General features: G+C 34.6%; 32 non-coding genes across 32 annotated transcripts; all 32 read right to left on the bottom strand.

The window, feature by feature from the left end:
- Positions 1-250: 250 nt before the first annotated feature.
- trnaq-cug (transfer RNA glutamine (anticodon CUG)) lies at positions 251-322 on the bottom strand. The gene has a single exon. It is a non-coding gene; the product is annotated as a tRNA-Gln (tRNA).
- Positions 323-1,024: 702 nt separating this feature from the next.
- Positions 1,025-1,096, bottom strand: trnaq-cug (transfer RNA glutamine (anticodon CUG)). Its single transcript has one exon. It is a non-coding gene; the product is annotated as a tRNA-Gln (tRNA).
- Positions 1,097-1,403: 307 nt separating this feature from the next.
- Positions 1,404-1,475, bottom strand: trnaq-cug (transfer RNA glutamine (anticodon CUG)). Its single transcript has one exon. It is a non-coding gene; the product is annotated as a tRNA-Gln (tRNA).
- A 307-nt stretch (positions 1,476-1,782) lies between these two features.
- trnaq-cug (transfer RNA glutamine (anticodon CUG)) lies at positions 1,783-1,854 on the bottom strand. The gene has a single exon. It is a non-coding gene; the product is annotated as a tRNA-Gln (tRNA).
- Positions 1,855-2,556: 702 nt separating this feature from the next.
- trnaq-cug (transfer RNA glutamine (anticodon CUG)) lies at positions 2,557-2,628 on the bottom strand. The gene has a single exon. It is a non-coding gene; the product is annotated as a tRNA-Gln (tRNA).
- Positions 2,629-3,314: 686 nt separating this feature from the next.
- On the bottom strand, positions 3,315-3,386 carry trnaq-uug (transfer RNA glutamine (anticodon UUG)). Its single transcript has one exon. It is a non-coding gene; the product is annotated as a tRNA-Gln (tRNA).
- Positions 3,387-4,484: 1,098 nt separating this feature from the next.
- trnaq-cug (transfer RNA glutamine (anticodon CUG)) lies at positions 4,485-4,556 on the bottom strand. The gene has a single exon. It is a non-coding gene; the product is annotated as a tRNA-Gln (tRNA).
- A 306-nt stretch (positions 4,557-4,862) lies between these two features.
- trnaq-uug (transfer RNA glutamine (anticodon UUG)) lies at positions 4,863-4,934 on the bottom strand. Its single transcript has one exon. It is a non-coding gene; the product is annotated as a tRNA-Gln (tRNA).
- A 326-nt stretch (positions 4,935-5,260) lies between these two features.
- Positions 5,261-5,332, bottom strand: trnaq-uug (transfer RNA glutamine (anticodon UUG)). The gene has a single exon. It is a non-coding gene; the product is annotated as a tRNA-Gln (tRNA).
- A 326-nt stretch (positions 5,333-5,658) lies between these two features.
- Positions 5,659-5,730, bottom strand: trnaq-uug (transfer RNA glutamine (anticodon UUG)). The gene has a single exon. It is a non-coding gene; the product is annotated as a tRNA-Gln (tRNA).
- A 324-nt stretch (positions 5,731-6,054) lies between these two features.
- trnaq-cug (transfer RNA glutamine (anticodon CUG)) lies at positions 6,055-6,126 on the bottom strand. The gene has a single exon. It is a non-coding gene; the product is annotated as a tRNA-Gln (tRNA).
- A 702-nt stretch (positions 6,127-6,828) lies between these two features.
- trnaq-cug (transfer RNA glutamine (anticodon CUG)) lies at positions 6,829-6,900 on the bottom strand. Its single transcript has one exon. It is a non-coding gene; the product is annotated as a tRNA-Gln (tRNA).
- Positions 6,901-7,207: 307 nt separating this feature from the next.
- trnaq-cug (transfer RNA glutamine (anticodon CUG)) lies at positions 7,208-7,279 on the bottom strand. The gene has a single exon. It is a non-coding gene; the product is annotated as a tRNA-Gln (tRNA).
- A 307-nt stretch (positions 7,280-7,586) lies between these two features.
- On the bottom strand, positions 7,587-7,658 carry trnaq-cug (transfer RNA glutamine (anticodon CUG)). The gene has a single exon. It is a non-coding gene; the product is annotated as a tRNA-Gln (tRNA).
- Positions 7,659-8,360: 702 nt separating this feature from the next.
- On the bottom strand, positions 8,361-8,432 carry trnaq-cug (transfer RNA glutamine (anticodon CUG)). The gene has a single exon. It is a non-coding gene; the product is annotated as a tRNA-Gln (tRNA).
- Positions 8,433-9,497: 1,065 nt separating this feature from the next.
- trnaq-cug (transfer RNA glutamine (anticodon CUG)) lies at positions 9,498-9,569 on the bottom strand. Its single transcript has one exon. It is a non-coding gene; the product is annotated as a tRNA-Gln (tRNA).
- Positions 9,570-9,876: 307 nt separating this feature from the next.
- On the bottom strand, positions 9,877-9,948 carry trnaq-cug (transfer RNA glutamine (anticodon CUG)). The gene has a single exon. It is a non-coding gene; the product is annotated as a tRNA-Gln (tRNA).
- A 306-nt stretch (positions 9,949-10,254) lies between these two features.
- Positions 10,255-10,326, bottom strand: trnaq-cug (transfer RNA glutamine (anticodon CUG)). Its single transcript has one exon. It is a non-coding gene; the product is annotated as a tRNA-Gln (tRNA).
- Positions 10,327-10,633: 307 nt separating this feature from the next.
- trnaq-cug (transfer RNA glutamine (anticodon CUG)) lies at positions 10,634-10,705 on the bottom strand. The gene has a single exon. It is a non-coding gene; the product is annotated as a tRNA-Gln (tRNA).
- A 2,510-nt stretch (positions 10,706-13,215) lies between these two features.
- trnaq-cug (transfer RNA glutamine (anticodon CUG)) lies at positions 13,216-13,287 on the bottom strand. Its single transcript has one exon. It is a non-coding gene; the product is annotated as a tRNA-Gln (tRNA).
- A 200-nt stretch (positions 13,288-13,487) lies between these two features.
- Positions 13,488-13,559, bottom strand: trnaq-cug (transfer RNA glutamine (anticodon CUG)). Its single transcript has one exon. It is a non-coding gene; the product is annotated as a tRNA-Gln (tRNA).
- A 307-nt stretch (positions 13,560-13,866) lies between these two features.
- trnaq-cug (transfer RNA glutamine (anticodon CUG)) lies at positions 13,867-13,938 on the bottom strand. Its single transcript has one exon. It is a non-coding gene; the product is annotated as a tRNA-Gln (tRNA).
- Positions 13,939-14,245: 307 nt separating this feature from the next.
- On the bottom strand, positions 14,246-14,317 carry trnaq-uug (transfer RNA glutamine (anticodon UUG)). The gene has a single exon. It is a non-coding gene; the product is annotated as a tRNA-Gln (tRNA).
- A 687-nt stretch (positions 14,318-15,004) lies between these two features.
- trnaq-uug (transfer RNA glutamine (anticodon UUG)) lies at positions 15,005-15,076 on the bottom strand. Its single transcript has one exon. It is a non-coding gene; the product is annotated as a tRNA-Gln (tRNA).
- Positions 15,077-15,401: 325 nt separating this feature from the next.
- Positions 15,402-15,473, bottom strand: trnaq-uug (transfer RNA glutamine (anticodon UUG)). Its single transcript has one exon. It is a non-coding gene; the product is annotated as a tRNA-Gln (tRNA).
- A 325-nt stretch (positions 15,474-15,798) lies between these two features.
- trnaq-uug (transfer RNA glutamine (anticodon UUG)) lies at positions 15,799-15,870 on the bottom strand. The gene has a single exon. It is a non-coding gene; the product is annotated as a tRNA-Gln (tRNA).
- Positions 15,871-16,936: 1,066 nt separating this feature from the next.
- Positions 16,937-17,008, bottom strand: trnaq-uug (transfer RNA glutamine (anticodon UUG)). The gene has a single exon. It is a non-coding gene; the product is annotated as a tRNA-Gln (tRNA).
- Positions 17,009-17,602: 594 nt separating this feature from the next.
- On the bottom strand, positions 17,603-17,674 carry trnaq-uug (transfer RNA glutamine (anticodon UUG)). Its single transcript has one exon. It is a non-coding gene; the product is annotated as a tRNA-Gln (tRNA).
- Positions 17,675-18,268: 594 nt separating this feature from the next.
- trnaq-uug (transfer RNA glutamine (anticodon UUG)) lies at positions 18,269-18,340 on the bottom strand. The gene has a single exon. It is a non-coding gene; the product is annotated as a tRNA-Gln (tRNA).
- A 1,460-nt stretch (positions 18,341-19,800) lies between these two features.
- On the bottom strand, positions 19,801-19,872 carry trnaq-cug (transfer RNA glutamine (anticodon CUG)). The gene has a single exon. It is a non-coding gene; the product is annotated as a tRNA-Gln (tRNA).
- Positions 19,873-20,197: 325 nt separating this feature from the next.
- Positions 20,198-20,269, bottom strand: trnaq-cug (transfer RNA glutamine (anticodon CUG)). The gene has a single exon. It is a non-coding gene; the product is annotated as a tRNA-Gln (tRNA).
- A 307-nt stretch (positions 20,270-20,576) lies between these two features.
- On the bottom strand, positions 20,577-20,648 carry trnaq-cug (transfer RNA glutamine (anticodon CUG)). Its single transcript has one exon. It is a non-coding gene; the product is annotated as a tRNA-Gln (tRNA).
- Between the last annotated feature and the right edge of the window lie 1,794 nt (positions 20,649-22,442).

Raw genomic sequence — 22,442 nt, 5'->3', positions numbered from 1 at the left:
TAGAAAATTAGCTGACCAAGAATAAGATTTATGATTTAAATAAATGTTATTTGTAAAAAAAAATTATGTACTTTATTTTTGTGGATTAACAGGGAAGTGCATAGAATTTTTTTGGGAATTAACAATTTCGTTGCAAGAAGCCAATAAACTGAGAGCATTTTCTGGGCTGTGTGTGGTTTTTCATCTAGTGGTTTGATGCAGTGAAATGTGTATATCCATATAACAATGATGGATAATGGGTTGGGTTTTAAGGTTCTACTGAGATTTTAACTCAGACTACTGGATTCAGAGTCCAGAGTGCTAACCATTACACCATAGAACCCTATGAGCAACTGCAGTTTTTGATAAGGAAAATTGTTATAACTGGGAAATAATGAATGAATTCATGAAATGAATTAGAAAACTAGCTGACCAAGATTAAGATTTATGATTTAAATAAATAATGTTTGTAAAAAGAAAAAATGTACTTTATATGTAGATTAACAGGGAAGTGCATAGAATATTCTTTGGGAATTATCAATTTTGTTGCAAGTAGCCAATAAAATGCAGGCATTTTCTGGGCTGTGTGTGGCTTTTAACCTATTGGTTTGATGCAGTGAAATGTGAAGATCCATGTAACAAGGACGGAGAGTGGGTTTGGCTTCAAGGTTCTACTGAGATTTGAACTCAGACTACTGGATTCGAAGTCCAGAGTGCTAACCATTACAACATAGATCCCTATGAGCAATTGCAGTTTTTGATAAGGAAAATTGTTATAACTGGGAAATAATGAATGAATTCATGAAATGAATTAGAAAATTAGCGAACCAAGATTACGATTTATGATTTAAATAAATGTTATTCGTCAAAAAAAAATACATTAACAGGGAATTGCATAGAATATTTTTTGGAATTAACAATTTCGTTGCAAGAAGCCAATAAAAGGCAGGCATTTTCTGGGCTGTGTGTGGTTTTTAATCTATTGGTTTGATGCAGTGAAATGTATAGGTCCATGTAACAAGCATTGAGAGTGGGTTTGGTTTCAAGGTTCTACTGAGATTTGAACTCAGACTGCTGGATTCAGAGTCCAGAGTGCTAACCATTACACCATAGAACCCTATGAGCAACTGCAGTTTTTGATAAGGAAAATTGTTATAACGTGAAAATATTGAATGAATTCATGAAATGAATTAGAAAATTAGCTGACCAAGATTACGATTTATGATTTAAATAAATGTTATTTGTCAAAAAAAATACATTAACAGGGAAGTGCATAGAATATTTTTTGGGAATTAACAATTTCGTTGCAAGAAACCAATAAAATGGAGGCATGTTCTGGGCTGTGTGTGGTTTTTAATCTATTGGTTTGATGCAGTGAAATGTATAGGTCCATGTAACAAGGATGGAGAGTGGGTTGGGTTTCAAGGTTCTACTGAGATTTGAACTCAGACTACTGGATTCAGAGTCCAGAGTGCTAACCATTACACCATAGAACCCTATGAGCAACTGCAGTTTTTGATAAGGAAAATTGTTATAACTTGGAAATAATGAATGAATTCATGAAATGAATTAGAAAATTAGCTGACCAAGAATAAGATTTATGATTTAAATAAATGTTATTCGTCAAAAAAAATACATTAACAGGGAAGTGCATAGAATATTTTTTGGGAATTAACAATTTCGTTGCAAGAAGCCAATAAAAAGGAGGCATGTTCTGGGCTGTTTGTGGTTTTTAATCTATTGGTTTGATGCAGTGAAATGTGAAGATCCATGTAACAAGCATGGAGAGTGGGTTGGGTTTCAAGGTTCTACTGAGATTTGAACTCAGACTACTGGATTCAGAGTCCAGAGTGCTAACCATTACACCATAGAACCCTATGAGCAACTGCAGTTTTTGTTAAGGAAAAGTGTTATAACTGGGAAATAATGAATGAATTCATGAAATGAATTAGAAAATTAGCGAACCAAGATTACGATTTATGATTTAAATAAATGTTATTCGTCAAAAAAAAATACATTAACAGGGAATTGCATAGAATATTCTTTGGGAATTAACAATTTTGTTGCAAGTAGCCAATAAAATGCAGGCATTTTCTGGGCTGTGTGTGGCTTTTAACCTATTGGTTTGATGCAGTGAAATGTGAAAATCCATGTAACAAGGATGGAGAGTGGGTTTGGTTTCAATGTTCTACTGAGATTTGAACTCAGACTACTGGATTCAGAGTCCAGAGTGCTAACCATTACACCATAGAACCCTATAAGCAACTGCAGTTTTTGATAAGGAAAATTGTTATAACTGGGAAATAATGAATGAATTCATGAAATGAGATAGAAAACTAGCTGACCAAGATTACGATTTATGATTTGAATAAATGTTATTTGTAAAAAAAAATTATGTACTTTATTTTTGTGGATTAACAGGGAAGTGCATAGAATTTTTGGGGGGAATTAATTTCGTTGCAAGAAGCCAATAAAATGCAGGCATTTTCTGGGCTGTGTGTGGTTTTTAATCTATTGGTTTGATGCAGTGAAATTTATAGGTCCATGTAACAAGCATGGAGAGTGGGTTGGGTTTCAAGGTTCTACTGAGATTTGAACTCAGACTACTGGATTCAGAGTCCAGAGTGCTAACCATTACACCATAGAACCCTATGAGCAACTGCAGTTTTTGATAAGGAAAATTGTTATAACTTGGAAATAATGAATGAATTCATGAAATGAATTAGAAAATTAGCTGACCAAGAATAAGATTTATGATTTAAATAAATGTTATTCGTCAAAAAAAATACATTAACAGGGAAGTGCATAGAATATTTTTTGGGAATTAACAATTTCGTTGCAAGAAGCCAATAAAAAGGAGGCATGTTCTGGGCTGTTTGTGGTTTTTAATCTATTGGTTTGATGCAGTGAAATATATAGGTCCATATAACAATGATGGAGAGTGGGTTTGGCTTCAAGGTTCTACTGAGATTTGAACTCAGACTACTGGATTCAAAGTCCAGAGTGCTAACCATTACAACATAGATCCCTATGAGCAATTGCAGTTTTTGATAAGGAAAATTGTTATAACTGGGAAATAATGAATGAATTCATGAAATGAATTAGAAAATTAGCGAACCAAGATTACGATTTATGATTTAAATAAATGTTATTCGTCAAAAAAAAATACATTAACAGGGAATTGCATAGAATATTTTTTGGAATTAACAATTTCGTTGCAAGAAGCCAATAAAATGGAGGCATGTTCTGGGCTGTGTGTGGTTTTTAATCTATTGGTTTGATGCAGTGAAATATGAAGACCCATGTAACAAGCATGGAGAGTGGGTTGGGTTTTAAGGTTCTACTGAGATTTGAACTCAGACTACTGGATTCAAAGTCCAGAGTGCTAACCATTACACCATAGAACCCTATTAGCAACTGCAGTTTTTGATAAGGAAAACTGTTATAACTTGGAAATCATAAATCAATTCATGGAATGAGTTAGAAAATTAGCTGACCAAGATTATGATTTATGATTTAAATAAATATTATTTGTAAAAAGAAATTATGTACTTTATTTTTGTGGATTAACAGGGAAGTGCATAGAATTTTTTTGGGAATTAACAATTTCGTTGCAAGAAGCCAATAAAATGAGAACATTTTCTGGGCTGTGTGTGGTTTTTAATCTATTGGTTTGATGCAGTGAAATGTGTAGGTCCATGTAACAAGCATGGAGAGTGGGTTGGGTTTGAAGGTTCTACTGAAATTTGAACTCAGACTACTGGATTCAGAGTCCAGAGTGCTAACCATTACACCATAGAACCCTATGAGCAACTGCAGTTTTTGATAAGGGAAATTGTTATAACTGGGAAATAATGAATGAATTCATGAAATGAGATAGAAAACTAGCTGACCAAGATTAAGATTTATGATTTGAATAAATGTTATTTGTCAAAAAAAATTATGTACTTTATTTTTGTGGATTAACAGGGAAGTGCATAGAATTTTTTGGGGGAATTAATTTCGTTGCAAGAAGGCAATAAAATGTGAGCATTTTCTGGGCTGTGTGTGGTTTTTAATCTATTGGTTTGATGCAGTGAAATGTGTAGATCCATCTAACGAGGATGGAGAGTGGGTTGAGTTTTAAGGTTCTACTGAAATTTGAACTCAGACTACTGGATTCAGAGTGCAGAGTGCTAACCATTACACCATAGAACCCTATGAGCAACTGCAGTTTTTGATAAGGAAAATTGTTATAACTGGGAAATAATGAATGAATTCATGAAATGAATTAGAAAATTAGCGGACCAAGATTACGATTTATGATTTAAATAAATGTTATTCGTCAAAAAAAAATACATTAACAGGGAATTGCATAGAATATTTTTTGGAAATAACAATTTCGTTGCAAGAAGCCAATAAAATGGAGGCATGTTCTGGGCTGTGTGTGGTTTTTAATCTATTGGTTTTGATGCAGTGAAATGGGAAGATCTGTGTAACAAGCATGGAGAGTGGGTTGGGTTTCAAGGTTCTACTGAGATTTGAACTCAGACTACTGGATTCAGAGTCCAGAGTGCTAACCATTACACCATAGAACCCTATGAGCAACTGCAGTTTTTGATAAGGGAAACTGTTATAACTGGGAAATAATGAATGAATTCATGAAATGAATTAGAAAATTAGCGAACCAAGATTACGATTTATGATTTAAATAAATGTTATTCGTCAAAAAAAATACATTAACAGGGAATTGCATAGAATATTTTTTGGAATTAACAATTTCGTTGCAAGAGGCCAATAAAATGCAGGCATTTTCTGGGCTGTGTGTGGTTTTTAATCTATTGGTTTGATGCAGTGAAATGTATAAGTCCATGTAACAAGCATGGAGAGTGGGTTGGGTTTCAAAGTTCTACTGAGATTTGAACTCAGACTACTGGATTCAATGTCCAGAGTGCTAACCATTACACCATAGAACCCTATGAACAACTGCAGATTTTGATAAGGAAAATTGTTATAACTGGGAAATAATGAATGAATTCATGAAATCAATTAGAAAATTAGCTGACCAAGAATAAGATTTATGATTTAAATAAATTTTATTTGTTAAAAAAAAATTATGTAATATTTTTTTTGTAGATTAACAGGGAAGTGCATAGAATATTTTTTGGAATTAACAATTTCGTTGCAAGAAGCCAATAAAATGCAGGCATGTTCTGGGCTGTGTGTGGTTTTTAATCTATTGGTTTGATGCAGTGAAATGTGAAGATCCATGTAACAAGGATGGAGAGTGGGTTGGGTTTCAAGGTTCTACTGAGATTTGAACTCAGACTACTGGATTCAAAGTCCAGAGTGCTAACCATTACACCATAGAACCCTATGAACAACTGCAGATTTTGATAAGGAAAATTGTTATAACTGGGAAATAATGAATGAATTCATGAAATCAATTAGAAAATTAGCTGACCAAGAATAAGATTTATGATTTAAATAAATTTTATTTGTTAAAAAAAAATTATGTAATATTTTTTTTGTAGATTAACAGGGAAGTGCATAGAATATTTTTTGGAATTAACAATTTCGTTGCAAGAAGCCAATAAAATGCAGGCATGTTCTGGGCTGTGTGTGGTTTTTAATCTATTGGTTTGATGCAGTGAAATGTGAAGATCCATGTAACAAGGATGGAGAGTGGGTTGGGTTTCAAGGTTCTACTGAGATTTGAACTCAGACTACTGGATTCAAAGTCCAGAGTGCTAACCATTACACCATAGAACCCTATGAACAACAGCAAATTTTGATAAGGAAAATTGTTATAACTGGGAAATAATGAATGAATTCATGAAATCAATTAGAAAATTAGCTGACCAAGAATAAGATTTATGATTTAAATAAATGTTATTTGTAAAAAAAAATTATGTACTTTATTTTTGTGGATTAACAGGGAAGTGCATAGAATTTTTTTGGGAATTAACAATTTCGTTGCAAGAAGCCAATAAACTGAGAGCATTTTCTGGGCTGTGTGTGGTTTTTCATCTAGTGGTTTGATGCAGTGAAATGTGTATATCCATATAACAATGATGGATAATGGGTTGGGTTTTAAGGTTCTACTGAGATTTTAACTCAGACTACTGGATTCAGAGTCCAGAGTGCTAACCATTACACCATAGAACCCTATGAGCAACTGCAGTTTTTGATAAGGAAAATTGTTATAACTGGGAAATAATGAATGAATTCATGAAATGAATTAGAAAACTAGCTGACCAAGATTAAGATTTATGATTTAAATAAATAATGTTTGTAAAAAGAAAAAATGTACTTTATATGTAGATTAACAGGGAAGTGCATAGAATATTCTTTGGGAATTATCAATTTTGTTGCAAGTAGCCAATAAAATGCAGGCATTTTCTGGGCTGTGTGTGGCTTTTAACCTATTGGTTTGATGCAGTGAAATGTGAAGATCCATGTAACAAGGACGGAGAGTGGGTTTGGCTTCAAGGTTCTACTGAGATTTGAACTCAGACTACTGGATTCGAAGTCCAGAGTGCTAACCATTACAACATAGATCCCTATGAGCAATTGCAGTTTTTGATAAGGAAAATTGTTATAACTGGGAAATAATGAATGAATTCATGAAATGAATTAGAAAATTAGCGAACCAAGATTACGATTTATGATTTAAATAAATGTTATTCGTCAAAAAAAAATACATTAACAGGGAATTGCATAGAATATTTTTTGGAATTAACAATTTCGTTGCAAGAAGCCAATAAAAGGCAGGCATTTTCTGGGCTGTGTGTGGTTTTTAATCTATTGGTTTGATGCAGTGAAATGTATAGGTCCATGTAACAAGCATTGAGAGTGGGTTTGGTTTCAAGGTTCTACTGAGATTTGAACTCAGACTGCTGGATTCAGAGTCCAGAGTGCTAACCATTACACCATAGAACCCTATGAGCAACTGCAGTTTTTGATAAGGAAAATTGTTATAACGTGAAAATATTGAATGAATTCATGAAATGAATTAGAAAATTAGCTGACCAAGATTACGATTTATGATTTAAATAAATGTTATTTGTCAAAAAAAATACATTAACAGGGAAGTGCATAGAATATTTTTTGGGAATTAACAATTTCGTTGCAAGAAACCAATAAAATGGAGGCATGTTCTGGGCTGTGTGTGGTTTTTAATCTATTGGTTTGATGCAGTGAAATGTATAGGTCCATGTAACAAGGATGGAGAGTGGGTTGGGTTTCAAGGTTCTACTGAGATTTGAACTCAGACTACTGGATTCAGAGTCCAGAGTGCTAACCATTACACCATAGAACCCTATGAGCAACTGCAGTTTTTGATAAGGAAAATTGTTATAACTTGGAAATAATGAATGAATTCATGAAATGAATTAGAAAATTAGCTGACCAAGAATAAGATTTATGATTTAAATAAATGTTATTCGTCAAAAAAAATACATTAACAGGGAAGTGCATAGAATATTTTTTGGGAATTAACAATTTCGTTGCAAGAAGCCAATAAAAAGGAGGCATGTTCTGGGCTGTTTGTGGTTTTTAATCTATTGGTTTGATGCAGTGAAATGTGAAGATCCATGTAACAAGCATGGAGAGTGGGTTGGGTTTCAAGGTTCTACTGAGATTTGAACTCAGACTACTGGATTCAGAGTCCAGAGTGCTAACCATTACACCATAGAACCCTATGAGCAACTGCAGTTTTTGTTAAGGAAAAGTGTTATAACTGGGAAATAATGAATGAATTCATGAAATGAATTAGGAAATTAGCGAACCAGGATTACGATTTATGATTTAAATAAATGTTATTCGTCAAAAAAAAATACATTAACAGGGAATTGCATAGAATATTCTTTGGGAATTAACAATTTTGTTGCAAGTAGCCAATAAAATGCAGGCATTTTCTGGGCTGTGTGTGGCTTTTAACCTATTGGTTTGATGCAGTGAAATGTGAAAATCCATGTAACAAGGATGGAGAGTGGGTTTGGTTTCAATGTTCTACTGAGATTTGAACTCAGACTACTGGATTCAGAGTCCAGAGTGCTAACCATTACACCATAGAACCCTATAAGCAACTGCAGTTTTTGATAAGGAAAATTGTTATAACTGGGAAATAATGAATGAATTCATGAAATGAGATAGAAAACTAGCTGACCAAGATTACGATTTATGATTTGAATAAATGTTATTTGTAAAAAAAAATTATGTACTTTATTTTTGTGGATTAACAGGGAAGTGCATAGAATTTTTGGGGGGAATTAATTTCGTTGCAAGAAGCCAATAAAATGCAGGCATTTTCTGGGCTGTGTGTGGTTTTTAATCTATTGGTTTGATGCAGTGAAATTTATAGGTCCATGTAACAAGCATGGAGAGTGGGTTGGGTTTCAAGGTTCTACTGAGATTTGAACTCAGACTACTGGATTCAGAGTCCAGAGTGCTAACCATTACACCATAGAACCCTATGAGCAACTGCAGTTTTTGATAAGGAAAATTGTTATAACTTGGAAATAATGAATGAATTCATGAAATGAATTAGAAAATTAGCTGACCAAGAATAAGATTTATGATTTAAATAAATGTTATTCGTCAAAAAAAATACATTAACAGGGAAGTGCATAGAATATTTTTTGGGAATTAACAATTTCGTTGCAAGAAGCCAATAAAAAGGAGGCATGTTCTGGGCTGTTTGTGGTTTTTAATCTATTGGTTTGATGCAGTGAAATATATAGGTCCATATAACAATGATGGAGAGTGGGTTTGGCTTCAAGGTTCTACTGAGATTTGAACTCAGACTACTGGATTCAAAGTCCAGAGTGCTAACCATTACAACATAGATCCCTATGAGCAATTGCAGTTTTTGATAAGGAAAATTGTTATAACTTGGAAATAATGAATGAATTCATGAAATGAATTAGAAAATTAGCTGACCAAGAATAAGATTTATGATTTAAATAAATGTTATTCGTCAAAAAAAATACATTAACAGGGAAGTGCATAGAATATTTTTTGGGAATTAACAATTTCGTTGCAAGAAGCCAATAAAAAGGAGGCATGTTCTGGGCTGTTTGTGGTTTTTAATCTATTGGTTTGATGCAGTGAAATATATAGGTCCATATAACAATGATGGAGAGTGGGTTTGGCTTCAAGGTTCTACTGAGATTTGAACTCAGACTACTGGATTCAAAGTCCAGAGTGCTAACCATTACAACATAGATCCCTATGAGCAATTGCAGTTTTTGATAAGGAAAATTGTTATAACTGGGAAATAATGAATGAATTCATGAAATGAATTAGAAAATTAGCGAACCAAGATTACGATTTATGATTTAAATAAATGTTATTCGTCAAAAAAAAATACATTAACAGGGAATTGCATAGAATATTTTTTGGAATTAACAATTTCGTTGCAAGAAGCCAATAAAATGCAGGCATTTTCTGGGCTGTGTGTGGTTTTTAATCTATTGGTTTGATGCAGTGAAATGTATAAGTCCATGTAACAAGCATGGAGAGTGGGTTGGGTTTCAAGGTTCTACTGAGATTTGAACTCAGACTACTGGATTCAGAGTCCAGAGTGCTAACCATTACACCATAGAACCCTATGAGCAACTGCAGTTTTTGATAAGGAAAATTGTTATAACTGGGAAATAATGAATGAATTCATGAAATGAATTAGAAAATTAGCGGACCAAGATTACGATTTATGATTTAAATAAATGTTATTCGTCAAAAAAAAGTACATTAACAGGGAATTGCATAGAATATTTTTTGGAATTAACAATTTCGTTGCAAGAAGCCAATAAAATGCAGGCATTTTCTGGGCTGTGTGTGGTTTTTAATCTATTGGTTTGATGCAGTGAAATGTATAAGTCCATGTAACAAGCATGGAGAGGGGGTTGGGTTTCAAGGTTCTACTGAGATTTGAACTCAGACTACTGGATTCAGAGTCCAGAGTGTTAACCATTACACCATAGAACCCTATGAGCAACTGCAGTCTTTGATAAGGAAAATTGTTATAACTGGGAAATAATGAATGAATTCATGAAATTAATTAAAAAATTAGCGGACCAAGATTACGATTTATGATTTAAATAAATGTTATTCGTCAAAAAAAATACATTAACAGGGAATTGCATAGAATATTTTTTGGAATTAACAATTTCGTTGCAAGAAGCCAATAAAATGCAGGCATTTTCTGGGCTGTGTGTGGTTTTTAATCTATTGGTTTGATGCTGTGAAATGTATAGGTCCATGTAACAAGCATAGAGAGTGGGTTGGGTTTCAAGGTTCTACTGAGATTTGAACTCAGACTACTGGATTCAGAGTCCAGAGTGCTAACCATTACACCATAGAACCCTATGAGCAACTGCAGTTTTTGATAAGGAAAATTGTTATAACTGGGAAATAATGAATGAATTCATGAAATGAATTAGAAAATTAGCGGACCAAGATTACGATTTATGATTTAAATAAATGTTATTCGTCAAAAAAAAATACATTAACAGAGAATTGCATTGAATAGTTTTTGGAATTAACAATTTCGTTGCAAGAAGCCAATAAAACGCAGGCATTTTCTGGGCTGTGTGTGGTTTTTAATCTATTGGTTTGATGCAGTGAAATGTATAAGTCCATGTAACAAGCATGGAGAGTGGGTTGGGTTTCAAGGTTCTACTGAGATTTGAACTCAGACTACTGGATTCAGAGTCCAGAGTGCTAACCATTACACCATAGAACCCTATGAGCAACTGCAGTTTTTGATAAGGAAAATTGTTATAACTGGGAAATAATGAATGAATTCATGAAATGAATTAGAAAATTAGCTGACCAAGATTACGATTTATGATTTAAATAAATGTTATTTGTCAAAAAAATACATTAACAGGGAAGTGCATAGAATATTTTTTGGGAATTAACAATTTCGTTGCAAGAAGCCAATAAAATGGAGGCATGTTCTGGGGCCTCATTTATAAACGTTGCGTACGCACAAAAGAAGGCGTACGCCACTCTCTACGCAATAGTTGAGATTTATAAAAAGCAAACTTGACGGGAAAATGTGCGGTCCTCCACGCAAGCTCTGACCCAGGCGTACGCACAAAAACGGGTGAAATGAGAAATGGCGACACCGTCGGCAGATGGAAGAAACACGTGAAAGTGACAGTGTGTGCCAAATCGTGCTGGCATGTGCTGTGCTACACAATGTGGCACAGCTTAAAAACGTGCCTCTACCCCCTGGCGCTGATTGCTGTGTTGGCCCCGACCCTGAACCCCATCCCCACGCATTTGAGCCATTTGCTGCTGCTGTGCGCCAGCGTTTGGAAGTGATGCGTCGCTTATAAAGAAAAAGAGGTGTGGAAAATATTATTTATTTAAGAATTCCCTCATCGTGCAGTTTATTTCAGTCAGGGCGATCTTGATTTCGCCCAACTCCTTGGCCACCTCTCTGATTGAACTACTGACTTCCCTCTGCATTTCAAGGACTGCATCGGTGAGGACACGTCCACTGCTGGAGGGTTTAGAGCAGCGTGCCGTGGAGACGCTGGGTCCAGACGGCTGCTCAGCTGCAGCATCGTAACCACTGGCCCCGCTGGAACACCCAGCAACTAAAATAAAATTGTTCTATATTAATAATCTGTAATTGTGTAGCCTGCATACATGTGACTTGACTGCATTCATTTTAATTATTTCTCTTACCTGTGTCACCCTGACCCTGGCGCGTCGGCGTCCCCTCCGTCTCAGTCAGGTGACTGAGGCGGAGGAGGACGCCGATAAGGGGGACTTAATAGGGATTCCCCAATAATAGCGGCCAGTTTCTCATCAAGAGGGGTCAGCTCCGGTCCCCCCAACGTGGCGGACACACTCTGCCGATGCAGCGCTAGACGTTTTTTTGCTTTGACTTTGATGTCCGACCATTTCTTTCATTTCTTTTTTATTTCGGCCACGGTCCGAGGTTGTGAGGCTACAGCATTTACGGCGTCTGCCACCGTTTGCCGCTCACGTGCCTTTACGGCATCAGTAATGCCCACACTGTGCCCTCCAAACAACGTTTTATCCTCTTTTCCACCTCGCCAACGATAACTTCTACTTCACATTGAGTGAAGTTACGTTTTTTTGATTTCCTCTCTGTGTTTGCCATGATTTAGCAAGCCATGAATATTCATTTGTGGGCGTTTCACGGACTATTTATGGGCAACTATGGGTGTGTCATGTAGCCGCAAAAAGCTGCGCTGCATTTAGAATCGGTTGTGATTTATAAAGGGAAAGATGCGTAGGATGTGCGTGCGCACGGTTTAATAAATCCGAATATTTCTGTGCGTACGCATCTTATGTTTCATCCGTACGCCACTTCTGACGCAAATCCTACGCAAAGTTTTATAAATGAGGCCCCTGGGCTGTGTGTGGTTTTTAATTTTTTGGTTTGATGCAGTGAAATGTATAAGGCCATGTAACAAGCATGGAGAGTGGGTTGGGTTTCAAGGTTCTACTGAGATTTGAACTCAGACTACTGGATTCAGAGTCTAGAGTGCTAACCATTACACCATAGAACCCTATGAGCAACTGCAGTTTTTGATAAGGAAAATTGTTATAACTGGGAAATAATGAATGAATTCATGAAATGAGATAGAAAACTAACTGACCAAGATTACGATTTATGATTTGAAAAAATGTTATTTGTAAAAAAAAATTATGTACTTTATTTTTGTGGATTAACAGGGAAGTGCATAGAATTTTTTTGGGGAATTAATTTCGTTGCAAGAAGCCAATAAAATGTGAGCATTTTCTGGGCTGTGTGCTGTTTTTAATCGATTGGTTTGATGCAGTGAAATGTGTAGATCCATCTAACGAAGATGGAGAGTGGGTTGAGTTTTAAGGTTCTACTGAGATTTGAACTCCGACTACTGGATTCAGAGTCCAGAGTGCTAACCATTACACCATAGAACCCTATGAGCAACTGCAGTTTTTGATAAGGAAAATTGTTATAACTGGGAAATAATGAATGAATTCATGAAATGAATTAGAAAATTAGCGAACCAAGATTACGATTTATGATTTAAATAAATGTTATTCGTCAAAAAAAATACATTAACAGGGAATTGCATAGAATATTTTTTGGAATTAACAATTTCGTTGCAAGAAGCCAATAAAATGCAGGCATTTTCTGGGCTGTGTGTGGTTTTTAATCTATTGGTTTGATACAGTGAAATTTATAGGTCCATGTAACAAGCATTGAGAGTGGGTTGGGTTTCAAGGATCTACTGAGATTTGAACTCAGACTACTGGATTCAGAGTCCAGAGTGCTAACCATTACACCATAGAACCCTATGAGCAACTGCAGTTTTTGATAAGGAAAATTGTTATAACTTGGAAATAATGAATGAATTCATGAAATGAATTAGAAAATTAGCTGACCAAGATTACGATTTATGATTTAAATAAATGTTATTTGTCAAAAAAAATACATTAACAGGGAAGTGATGTATAGGTCCATGTAACAAGCATAGAGAGTGGGTTGGGTTTCAAGGTTCTACTGAGATTTGAACTCAGACTACTGGATTCAGAGTCCAGAGTGCTAACCATTACACCATAGAACCCTATGAGCAACTGCAGTTTTTGATAAGGAAAATTGTTATAACTGGGAAATAATGAATGAATTCATGAAATGAATTAGAAAATTAGCGGACCAAGATTACGATTTATGATTTAAATAAATGTTATTCGTCAAAAAAAATTACATTAACAGGGAATTGCATAGAATATTTTTTGGAATTAACAATTTCGTTGCAAGAAGCCAATAAAATGCAGGCATTTTCTGGGCTGTGTGTGGTTTTTAATGTATTGGTTTGATGCAGTGAAATGTATAAGTCCATGTAACAAGCATGGAGAGTGGGTTGGGTTTCAAGGTTCTACTGAGATTTGAACTCAGACTACTGGATTCAGAGTCCAGAGTGCTAACCATTACACCATAGAACCCTATGAGAAACTGCAGTTTTTGATAAGGAAAATTGTTATAACTGGGAAATAATGAATGAATTCATGAATTGAATTAGAAAATTAGCGGACCAAGATTACGATTTATGATTTAAATAAATGTTATTCGTCAAAAAAAAATACATTAATAGGGAATTGCATAGAATATTTTTTGGAATTAACAATTTCGTTGCAAGAAGCCAATAAAATGCAGGCATTTTCTGGGCTGTGTGTGGTTTTTAATGTATTGGTTTGATGCAGTGAAATGTATAAGTCCATGTAACAAGCATGGAGAGTGGGTTGGGTTTCAAGGTTCTACTGAGATTTGAACTCAGACTACTGGATTCAAAGACCAGAGTGCTAACCATTACACCATAGAACCCTATGAGCAACTGCAGTTTTTGATAAAGAAAATTGTTATAACTGGGAAATAATGAATGAATTCATGAAATGAGATAGAAAACTAGCTGAACAAGATTACGATTTATGATTTAAATAAATGTTATTTGTCAAAAAAAATACATTAACAGGGAAGTGCATAGAATATTTTTTGGGAATTAACAATTTTGTTGCAAGAAGCCAATAAAATGGAGGCATGTTCTGGGCTGTGTGTGGTTTTTAATCTATTGGTTTGATGCAGTGAAATGTGAAGATCCATGTAACAAGGATGGAGGGTGGTTTGGGTTTCAAGGTTCTACTGAAATTTGAACTCAGACTACTGGATTCAGAGTCCAGAGTGCTAACCATTACACGACAGAACCCTATTAGCAACTGCAGTTTTTGATAAGGAAAATTGTTATAACTGGGAAATAATGAATGAATTCATGAAATGAATTAGAAAATTAGCTGACCAAGATTACGATTTATGATTTAAATAAATGTTATTCGTCAAAAAAAAATACATTAACAGGGAATTGCATAGAATATTTTTTGGGAATTAACAATTTCGTTGCAAGAAACCAATAAAATGGAGGCATGTTCTGGGCTGTGTGTGGTTTTTAATCTATTGGTTTGATGCAGTGAAATGTGAAGATCCATGTAACAAGGATGGAGAGTGGGTTGGGTTTCAAGGTTCTACTGAGATTTGAACTCAGACTACTGGATTCAAAGTCCAGAGTGCTAACCATTACACCATAGAACCCAACTAACAACTGCAGATTTTGTTAAGGAAAATTGTTATAACTGGGAAATAATGAATGAATTCATGAAATGAATTAGAAAATTAGCTGACCAAGATTACGATTTATGATTTAAATAAATTTTATTTGTTAAAAAAAATTATGTAATATTTTTTTTGTAGATTAACAGGGAAGTGCATAGAATATTTTTTGGAATTAACAATTTCGTTGCAAGAAGCCAATAAAATGCATGCATGTTCTGGGCTGTGTGTGGTTTTTAATCTATTGGTTTGATGCAGTGAAATGTATAGGTCCATGTAACAAGCATAGAGAGTGGGTTGGGTTTCAAGGTTCTACTGAGATTTGAACTCAGACTACTGGATTCAAAGTCCAGAGTGCTAACCATTACACCATAGAACCCAACTAACAACTGCAGATTTTGTTAAGGAAAATTGTTATAACTGGGAAATAATGAATGAATTCATGAAATGAATTAGAAAATTAGCTGACCAAGATTACGATTTATGATTTAAATAAATTTTATTTGTTAAAAAAAATTATGTAATATTTTTTTTGTAGATTAACAGGGAAGTGCATAGAATATTTTTTGGAATTAACAATTTCGTTGCAAGAAGCCAATAAAATGCAGGCATGTTCTGGGCTGTGTGTGGTTTTTAATCTATTGGTTTGATGCAGTGAAATGTATAGGTCCATGTAACAAGCATAGAGATTGGGTTGGGTTTCAAGGTTCTACTGAGATTTGAACTCAGACTACTGGATTCAAAGTCCAGAGTGCTAACCATTACACCATAGAACCCTATGAGCAACTGCAGTTTTTGATAAGGAAAATTGTTATAACTGGGAAATAATGAATGTATTCATGAAATGAATTAGAAAATTAGCGAACCAAAATTACGATTTATGATTTAAATAAATGTTATTCGTCAAAAAAAATAAATTAACAGGGAAGTGCATAGAATATTTTTTGGGAATTAACGATTTCGTTGCAAGAAGCCAATAAAATGCAGGCATGTTCTGGGCTGTGTGTGGTTTTTAATCTATTGGTTTGATGCAGTGAAATGTGTAGATCCATGTAACAAGCATGGAGAGTGGGTTGGGTTTCAAGGTTCTACTGAGATTTGAACTCAGACAACTGGATTCAGAGTCCACAGTGCTAACCATTACACCATAGAACCCTATGAACAACTGCAGTTTTTGATAAGGAAAATTGTTATAACTGGGAAATAATGAATGAATTCATGAAATGAATTAGAAAATTAGCGAACCAAGATTACGATTTATGATTTAAATAAATGTTATTTGTCAAAAAAAATACATTAACAGGGAAGTGCATAGAATATTTTTTGGGAATTAACAATTTTCTTGCAAGAAGCCAATAAAATGGAGGCATTTTCTGGGCTGTGTGTGGTTTTTAATCTATTGGTTTGATGCAGTGAAATTTGAAGATCCATGTAACAAGGATGGAGAGTGGGTTCGGTTTCAAGGTTCTACTGAAATTTGAACTCAGACTACTGGATTCAGAGTCCAGAGGGCTAACCATTACACCATAGAACCCTATTAGCAACTGCAGTTTTTGATAAGGAAAATTGTTATAACTTGGAAATAATGAATGAATTCATGAAATGAATTAGAAAATTAGCGAACCAAGATTACGATTTATGATTTAAATAAATGTTATTCGTCAAAAAAAAAATACATTAACAGGGAATTGCATAGAATATTTTTTGGAATTAACAATTTCGTTGCAAGAAGCCAATAAAATGCAGGCATTTTTTGGGCTGTGTGTGGTTTTTAATCTATTGGTTTGATGCAGTGAAATGTATAGGTCCATGTAACAAGCATAGAGAGTGGGTTGGGTTTCAAGGTTCTACTGAGATTTGAACTCAGACTACTGGATTCAAAGTCCAGAGTGCTAACCATTACACCATAGAACCCTATGAACAACTGCAGTTTTTGATAAGGAAAACTGTTATAACTTGGAAATGTTAAATCAATTCATGGAATGAATTAGAAAATTAGCTGTCCAAGATTATGATTTATGATTTAAATAAATGTTATTTGTAAAAAAAAAATTATGTAGTTCATTTTTGTGGATTAACAGGGAAGTGCATAGAATTTTTTTGGGAATTAACAATTTCGTTGCAAGAAGCCAATAAAATAAGAACATTTTCTGGGCTGTGTGTGGTTTTTAATCTATTGGTTTGATGCAGTGAAATGTGTAGATCCATGTAAAAAACACACATAAGTAGAGTTTCAAGATTCTACTGAGATTTGAACGCAGACTACTGGATTCAGAGTCCAGAGTGCTAACCATTACACCATGGAACCCTATGAGCAACCGCAGTTTTTGAAAAGGAAAATTGTTATAACTTGGAAATAATGAATGAATTCATGAAATGAATTAGAAAATTAGCTGACCAAGATTACGATTTATGATTTAAATAAATGTTATTTGTCAAAAAAAATACATTAACAGGGAAGTGATGTATAGGTCCATGTAACAAGCATAGAGAGTGGGTTGGGTTTCAAGGTTCTACTGAGATTTGAACTCAGACTACTGGATTCAAAGTCCAGAGTGCTAACCATTACACCATAGAACCCTATGAGCAACTGCAGTTTTTGATAAGGAAAATTGTTATAACTGGGAAATAATGAATGAATTCATGAAATGAATTAGAAAATTAGCTGTCCAAGATTATGATTTATGATTTAAATAAATGTTATTTGTAAAAAAAAAATTATGTAGTTCATTTTTGTGGATTAACAGGGAAGTGCATAGAATTTTTTTGGGAATTAACAATTTTGTTGCAAGAAGCCAATAAAATAAGAACATTTTCTGGGCTGTGTGTGGTTTTTAATCTATTGGTTTGATGCAGTGAAATGTGTAGATCCATGTAAAAAACACACATAAGTAGAGTTTCAAGATTCTACTGAGATTTGAACGCAGACTACTGGATTCAGAGTCCAGAGTGCTAACCATTACACCATGGAACCCTATGAGCAACCGCAGTTTTTGAAAAGGAAAATTGTTATAACTTGGAAATAATGAATGAATTCATGAAATGAATTAGAAAATTAGCTGACCAAGATTACGATTTATGATTTAAATAAATGTTATTTGTCAAAAAAAATACATTAACAGGGAAGTGATGTATAGGTCCATGTAACAAGCATAGAGAGTGGGTTGGGTTTCAAGGTTCTACTGAGATTTGAACTCAGACTACTGGATTCAAAGTCCAGAGTGCTAACCATTACACCATAGAACCCTATGAGCAACTGCAGTTTTTGATAAGGAAAATTGTTATAACTGGGAAATAATGAATGAATTCATGAAATGAATTAGAAAATTAGCGAACCAAGATTACGATTTATGATTTAAATAAACGTTATTCGTCAAAAAAAATACATTAACAGGGAATTGCATAGAATATTTTTTGGAATTAACAATTTCGTTGCAAGAAGCCAATGAAATGCAGGAATTTTCTGGGCTGTGTGTGGTTTTTAATCTATTGGTTTGATGCAGTGAAATGTGTAGATCCATGTAAAAAACACACATAAGTAGAGTTTCAAGATTCTACTGAGATTTGAACGCAGACTACTGGATTCAGAATCCAGAGTGCTAACCATTACACCATAGAACCCTTTAAGCAACTACATATTTTGATAAGGAAAATTGTTATAACTTGGAAAAAATGAATGAATTCATGAAATGAATTAGAAAATTAGCTGACCAAGATTAAGATTTATGATTTAAACAAATGTTATTTGTCAAAAAAAATAATGTAATTTTTTTTTTGTAGATTAACAAGGAATGTGCATAGAATATTTTTTGGGAATTATCAATCTCGTTGCAAGAAGCCAATAAAATGGAGGCATGTTCTGGGCTTTGTGTGGTTTTTAATCAATCGGTTTGATGCAGTGAAATGTATCGGTCCATGTAACAAGTATGGAGAGTGGGTTGGGTTTTAAGGTTCTACTGAAATTTGAACTCAGACTACTGGTTTCAGAGTCCAGAGTGCTAACCATTACACCATAGAACCATATGAGCAACTGCAGTTTTTGATAAGTAAAATTGTTAAAACTGGGAAATAATGAATGAATTCATGTAATGAATTAGAAAATTAGCTGACCAAGATTACGATTTATGATTTAAATAAATGTTATTTGTAAAAAAAAATACATTAACAGGGAAGTGCATAGAATATTTTTTGGGAATTAACAATTTCGTTGCAAGAAGCCAATAAAAAGCAGGCATGTTCTGGGCTGTGTGTGGTTTTTAATCTATTGGTTTGATGCAGTGAAATGTGTAGGTCCATGTAACAAGTATGGAGAGTGGGTTGGGTTTTAAGGTTCTACTGAAATTTGAACTCAGACTACTGGTTTCAGAGTCCAGAGTGCTAACCATTACACCATAGAACCCTATAAGCAACTGCAGTTTTTGATAAGTAAAATTGTTAAAACTGGGAAATAATGAATGAATTCACGTAATGAATTAGAAAATTAGCTGACCAAGATTACGATTTATGATTTAAATAAATGTTATTTGTAAAAAAAAATACATTAACAGGGTAGTGCATAGAATATTTTTTGGGAATTAACAATTTCGTTGCAAGAAGCCAATAAAATGGAGGCATATTCTGGGCTGTGTGTGGTTTTTAATCTATTGGTTTGATGCAGTGAAATGTGTAGATCCATGTAACAAGGATGGAGAGTGGGTTGAGTTTTAAGGTTCTACTGAGATTTGAACTCAGACTACTGGATTCAGAGTCCAGAGTGCTAACCATTACACCATAGAACCCTATAAGCAAGTGCAGTTTTTGATAAGGAAAACTGTTATAACTTGGAAATATTAAATGAATTCATGGAATGAATTAGAAAATTAGCTGACCAAGACTAAGATTTATGATTTAAATAAATGTTATTTGTAAAAAAAAATTATGTACTTTATTTTTGTGGATTAACAGGGAAGTGCATAGAATTTTTTTTGGGAATTAACAATTTTGTTGCAAGAAGCCAATAAAGTGTGAGCATTTTCTGGGCTGTGTGTGGTTTTTAATCTATTGGTTTGATGCAGTGAAATGTATAAGTCCATGTAACAAGCATTGAGAGTGGGTTGGGTTTTAAGGTTCTACTGAGATTTGAACTCAGACTACTGGATTCAGAGTCCAGAGTGCTAACCATTACACCATAGAACCCTATGAGCAACTGCAGTTTTTGATAAGGAAAATTGTTATAACTGGGAAATAATGAATGAATTCATGAAATGAATTAGAAAATTAGCTGACCAAGATTACGATTTATGATTTAAATAAATGTTATTTGTCAAAAAAAATAAATTAAGAGGGAAGTGCATAGAATATTTTTTGGGAATTAACAATTTCGTTGCAAGAAGCCAATAAAATGGAGGCATGTTCTGGGTTATGTGTGGTTTTTAAGCTATTGGTTTGATACCGTGAAATGTGTAGATCCATGTAACAAGCATGGAGAGTGGGTTGGGTTTTAAGGTTCTACTGAGATTTGAACTCAGACTACTGGATTCAGAGTCCAGAGTGCTAACCATTACACCATAGAACCCTATGAGCAACTGCAGTTTTTGATAAGGAAAATTGTTATAACTGGGAAATAATGAATGAATTCATGAAATGAATTAGAAAATTAGCTGAACAAGAATAAGATTTATGATTTAAATAAATTTTATTTGTTAAAAAAAAATTATGTAATATTTTTTTTGTAGATTAACAGGGAAGTGCATAGAATATTTTTGGGGAATTAACAATTTCGTTGCAAGAAGCCAGTAAAATGGCGGCATTTTTTGGTCTGTGTGTGGTTTTTAATCTTATAGTTTGATGCAGTGAAATGTGTAGATCCATGTAAAAAGCACAATTAAGGTGAGCAGGTTGGGTTTTAAGGAAAATTAGCTGACCAAGATCAAGATTTATAATTAAAATAAATGTTACTTGTAAAAACAAAAAATAATGTGATTTTATTTGTAGATTAAGACAGAAGTGCATGGAATATTTATTGGGAATTAACAATTTCGTTGCAAGAAGCCAGTAAAATGGAGGCATGTTCTGGGCTGTGTGTGGTTTTTAATCTATTAGTTTGATGCAGTGAAATGTGTAGATCCATGTTACGAGCACAATTAAGTAGAGCAGGTTGGGTTTTATGGTTCTACTGAGATTTGAACTGAAACTACTGGATTCAGAGTGCAGAGTGCTAACCACTACACCATAGAACCCAATGAGCAAATTCAGCATGCAGATGAGCTTCCCTGAGACAGTTTCTGACAGTTTGTGCAGAAATTCTGTGATTATGCAAAGCGATTGTTTCAGCAGCTGTCCGAGTGGCTGGTCTCAGATGATCTTGGAGGTGGACATGCTGGATGTGGAGGTCTTGGGATGGTGTGGTTACACGTGGTCTGCGGTTGTGAGGCCGGTTGAAAATTCTCGGAAACGCCTTTGGAGACGGCTTATGGTGGAGAAATGGACATTCAATTCCCTAGCAACAGCTCTGGTGGACATTCCTGCTATCAGCATGCCAATTGCACGCTCCCTCAAAACTTGCGACATCTGTGGGGTTGTGCTGTGTGATACAACTGAAGATTTCAGAGTGGCCTTTTCTTGTGGCCAGTCTAAGGCACACCTGTGCAATAATCATGCTGTCTAATCAGCATCTTGATATGGCACACCTGCAAGTGGGATGGATTGTCTTGGCAAAGAAGCAGTGCTCACCATCACAGATTTAGACAGATTTGTGAACAATATATCAGAGAACTGGTTAATTTGTGTATGTGGAAAATGTTTCACATTTTTAAGTTAAAACCATAAAAAATGGGAGTAATAACAAAAGTGTTGCGTTTATATTTTTGGTCAGTGTATAAACATCAGACAAAATATGGAGTAGCTGCACCCCTAGTGGCCAAAATAAATCACTATAAGCACAAAGTTACACTAACTGAAGAAAAAAAATTACACATTTCATCTCTGTTGGCTGGGTTTACAACTGCTGCGCAAGAAACCTTGGCTTTCTTTCCAGGGGAGGCAAACCCAGACTAAAAAGCTAAAAAAGCTCAAAATCCACACATCACGCTGCCTCTCTGGGTCTCCCTGTGCCTTGACAATACCAGGTTGCATCAGAAGGAGCAGCTAGCACACAAACTCCGACTGATAATGTCACAGATTAACTGACTTCACAGTTATTCATTTAAAATTGTGACACATCAGGTTGTGATGTCATCAAAATATTGCCTTCATTGTCCATAAATAGGAGCTCTTTGCCTAAGTTGGGTTAACGATTAAAAACACACCACCTACTCGTAGACAAACTCGCACGCGCTGACAGGCCTCTCTTCCCACCTGCAGATGCCAG

The sequence above is a fragment of the Oryzias latipes genome, chromosome 6 (genome assembly GCF_053564925.1).
Source record: "Oryzias latipes strain Hd-rR chromosome 6, Olatipes_Hd-rR_3.1".
NCBI classification, from domain to species: domain Eukaryota; kingdom Metazoa; phylum Chordata; class Actinopteri; order Beloniformes; family Adrianichthyidae; genus Oryzias; species Oryzias latipes.
Note: the sequence above shows the minus strand (reverse complement) of the source record. Positions and strands in the feature narration are given on the sequence as shown.